The sequence below is a fragment of the Macaca fascicularis genome, chromosome 7, assembly GCF_037993035.2.
Source record: "Macaca fascicularis isolate 582-1 chromosome 7, T2T-MFA8v1.1".
Classification (NCBI taxonomy): domain Eukaryota; kingdom Metazoa; phylum Chordata; class Mammalia; order Primates; family Cercopithecidae; genus Macaca; species Macaca fascicularis.
Genome location: NC_088381.1, coordinates 94,405,763 through 94,410,835, shown reverse-complemented (window position 1 = coordinate 94,410,835; position 5,073 = coordinate 94,405,763).

Here is a 5,073-nt window from a genome sequence, read left to right as displayed (position 1 = left end):
CATAATATTAGGATTACGCCTACTGCTATACCAAACAGCCCCCAAAATTTTAGTAGCTTAACATAGTAGATATTCCCCCTCCCCGCTTTGCATACTAGTCCAATGAAGGCATTTTTGGTCATAGGCAGCCTTCTTTCATATTATGGTTCAGGGACTAGTAGCCTTATTTATTGTTTACTACTTCCAGCTGATTGAAATATTATGAAGGGGAAAATATTATGAAGAAAATATTATGAAGAAGACACAATAATTTCTTTAAAACCATGAGCCTTTAGTAGTGTACAGCAATTCAACTTCCATTCTCTTAGTGAGAAATAGTCATGTGGTCATACCTGAATGCATGGGAAGCTCAGAAACTTAGTGCCTGACCAGGCAGCCATCCTTCATTACACTGTGCAAGGGAAAGTATAAATTTTGATAGATTGCTTATTTTCTGTAGCAAAGGCAGGTGACATTATTCTGATTTTACAGGTGAAAAAACTGAGCCACAAAGGGTGGACATCTTTCCCAAGGTCACATGGTAGGTAAGAGGACAATACACAAACCCAGATAATCTGATTTGATGGTGTATACTTAATTACTACACCCTACTACCTCATGCTACAAAAGCTTTTCTACAAAATGGTAATGATATATAATACTGCTTCTCATCTTCATCTTTCTGACATCTCCCTAATTCATCCTTCTTCTTTAAATATGAAATGAGTGAAGAAATAATCTTTCAAGAATTTCCACAAATGCATTACTAACGCATCACGAGGATATATATTTTGTGTTCAATGAAAACATATTTATTGTATTTATCTGGCCATTCTACAGTGATAGAAGAAAGAATACTACATACACATACACACACAAAATGCTTCTGTTTAGCTTTTAATTCCTGTCAAAATATTATTTAACGAAAAGTATTAATATTTTCTTTAATAAATTATGTGTTTTACATTAGGTGTAACCTTTATAAACATGTTAAATTCTTGTCCTAAATACTTGTATCACAGTATAATCTCTTTGTAGAGAATAAATAATTAGAGGATTCTGGAAAGATGGTGCAGCGTATTGGGGGGAGTTGCATTTTTTTTTACTCAGGTAAAATTCAGATAACATGAAATTAGCTATTAACCTTTTTAAGGTATACCACAATTCATTGGTACTTTTTACATTCACAATGCTGTGTAACTGTTACCTCTATCCAGTTCTAAGGCATGTGGATCATTCCAAAAAGAAGACTTAAATCCATTAAGCAGTCATTTCCCATATGCCACTTCCCCAAGCCCCTAGAATCAGTCCTTCTGTCTTTATGGATTTATCTATTCTGTATGTTTCATGTTAATGGAATCACGTATTATGTGACCTTTTGAATCTGACTTCACTTAACATAATAGTTTTGAGGTTCATTCATGTTGTAGCATGTGTAAGTTCTTAAGTCCTCTTTATGGTTCAATGATTTCGAAGTGGATGACTATCACATTTTGCTTATTCCCTCATTAGTTGATGGAGATTTTGGTTATTTCCACTTTTGGGCTATTGTAATACTGTTATATGAATTTATGTAAAAGTATTTGTTTGAAAACCTGCTTTAAATTATTTTGTGTGTATATCTAGGAATGGAATGGCTAAGTCATATGAGAATTCTATGTTTAACTTTTTAGGGAACTACCAAAGAGGATGGCTAGAATACACAGGGTAGCAATGTACTGAGAGAAAAGAGCTCCACAAAAAGAAAACTTTAGAAATCTGAACGAGTCCCTTTGAGTCTTCAGCTAAGTACTAATCAGCACATGCAATGGAGAAAACTACTTAAGGATTAGAGGTGACAGCACCTGGTGCTCACACAGATCTGGAAATTGTTCTTGTTCCCACCGCCCACAGTGGAAAACCTCATAATTCATTATGCCTCAGCTGTAGTATTCAGAGGATATTCCCTCAGTTATACAGCAAAACTAGCCCATTATTAAATGGTGATCTGGTCCCACCTAATAAAGCTTAGAAGACCCCCAAATTCCACTTTCTAAAGAACCACATCCCTTGAGAAAGCTCAAGAATATTTATAGGAACACAGAAATATCCAGCATCTAACAAGATAAAATTCACAACAACTGGTATCTTATAAAAAATTACATGTAGAAAAGCAGGACAATTTGATCCATGTTAAAGAGAAAAAGGAAATAGCCAAAATCATACCAGAAATGACACATGGCAGAATCAATAAATAATGATAATTTTTTGTTTAACTGTCTTCCATGAGCTCAAGAAGGTGGAGGATTTATTGAACATATTAAGTAGATTCTTGGAAGGTATAGAAAAGACCCAAACTTAACTTTTCACATGAAAACTATATGTTTTATGTTTCTGAGATAGGTAGTGTATTCAATTTACTTGATCTTTATGAGTAGAAAATTCTAGGTCTAGTGAATACACAAATTTTGATAATTTGACTAGAATTATCAAAATAAAGTCATGGCTGCTGTATTAGTTCATTTTCATACTGCTATACAGAATTGCCCGAGACTGGGTAACTTATAAAGAAAACAGGTTTAGTTGACTCACAGTTCAGCGTAGTTGGGGAGGCCTCAAAAAACATACAATCATGGTGGAAGGTGAAGGGGAAGCAAGGCACCTTCTTCACAAGGCAGCAGGAAGAAGTGCTGAGTGAAGGGGAGAAAAGCCCCTTATAAAACCATCAGATCGCGTGAGAACTCACAGTTACAAGAACAGCATGGGAAAAACAGTCCTCATTACTCAGTTGCCTCCACCTGGTCTCTCCCTTGACACATGGGGATTATGAGATTGTGGGAATTACAATTCAAGATGACATTTTGGTGGAGACACAAAGGCAAACTGTATTAGCTCCTGTGAAATTCTGGACAAACCCTGAAAGTTTGTACCTGGAAGGAAGTATTTAAGGAGTTAGTTACCAAAGTGACTAGTTCCTCTTGAAAGCTGGAGACTCCAAGCACATTTGGGCCTGCAATTTCTCTCCACTCCCCCTCTATCTTCCTGACACTGAGTTTGCTTAGTCAGTGCCCACAATTGTGTAGTCCAGTTCCCTTACTATTACTTTCTTACTATTTATCTACATTAAAAAATAAAAATTAAAAATATGTGTATATATCTATTGGCTCTATTTCTCTGGTTTCTCTAGTTGAAACTTGATTGATGTATACCTAAAAAGATTTGAGACACACCAGGCAGTTGCAATACATATATTTTATTAGGGGAGAAGTTTGAACAAAATGTAAAGTAACTTTATAAGACCGTCAAGGAAATTTAAATACAGATCAGATATTTGGTGATATTAAGGAGTTTTGTTAATTATTCTCCATCTAATAATAGTATTTTAGTTTTTCAAAAAAGTATATAATACTTTTGAAGAAAAATGATGTGACAGAATTTGCTTCAAAGTATCCTGAGGTAAGGGTTACAAAGGAAACAAGATGGGTGAGTTGATAGTTTTGAATGTGGATATATGGTACCTGGGACTCATTATACCTTTTTGAATATATTCCAAATTTTCTATAATGAGAAGGTAAAATGAAAAACTAATTTTTTTTTACTAATTTTTCTACCGCTATTACAGAATTAGAACAGCTCAGTTTCTTTTAGTCTCCCTCATTCTATCATACAAATAAACACACATACACACACACACACACACACCCTCTGTATATATACATATGCACATATACATTCACATGTAAATGGTATTTTTTAATAAGTAAGCTCAATTTGCTCTCAATTATATGAAATGATACATGGATACAATAATTTAGAATTATATTATGTAAATTACACACTCACAACTTAGCATGGTTATGACTACATAGGGAAACTAAAAGATTAAATATTAAGGCAAAATCTAGGAGTGATTGTTTTTCACATCCCAATGGTTTATGGTAATGCATTTTTTAAAATATACAAGGATGCCAATTTGTTATTGTACTTATAAACACGAATAATCTTGTTATAACTTTTTATTATTTGACCTGTAATAAACACTTGAAATAGCAAACTACATTAGAAAGGAGCTTGACCAGAGGCATTAAAAGCTTATCAAGAAGTCAAGAAATACTATTGGTTATTTGAGTAGTAGGAAGTAAACAGATAAGAAATCTGAATAATCCATAATGCAAACTATTCCCTGATGCCATCTGTGTGTTTACTATTTATCATTTGAAGCTGTATTTCATAATATTTATAACATCTCATTTATTATTTCTTCAATTCACTGCATCTTCCTATATATAGTACTTTTCAATGAAGGAGCTATCCTATCAAAATGATTGTTTCCATGTTTACATGTGAAAAGATACATTAAAAAATTTATATTCTATCAATTCCTATGTCCATTTTTGATCTCTGGCCTTAGCTCTAGCTAAGAACATCATGGAAGGTAGAAGATGTGATGACGTACTAATTTATTACACCACAACGATGGCATAAGAGTGAACTGTGATAAATATTTCTACTATTTACACAAAGAGGAATTGCAACGTCAGGTACTCTTATGAATCCACAAGATCTTATGGTTAAAATGGAAAGGTCTACAACAAAAAGTCATAGCTCTTGAGTATTATTAGGGTGACCATATAATAATCTAAGTTAGGACAATTTTGAGGGTATTAACAATTGTTCTGGGACATCTGGCATAAGCCAGGACCATCTGGGGGCAATTGGACTTGGAGTCACTCTAGGCTTTATCAGAATACAGTATATATGGTATACAGCCCAAGTGATTTAAACTTGGTTGACAAAACATATAAATACTAGTGAATTATTGCTTTGTTAGTCTACTTTTGTAGTTCTTTTTAAAGATTTTTTTTTTCTTATCCTTTTATATCTTAACCTCTTTATCTTTCATTGTTTTACTCCAGAAATTTTTCACATCCGAATGGTTTAAAAGATGCAACTATCACATTTTGAATTGTGGTTCCAAGTAAATTTATTTTCAACTGTAGATTTTAATAAGTATTATTGTTTTTAAAATGCAAAATTAAAGACAATAAGTATATTGAATATATTCTTTATATTAATCTTGTTTTCCTTTGTATTTACTTTTCACTGTGCCTAATG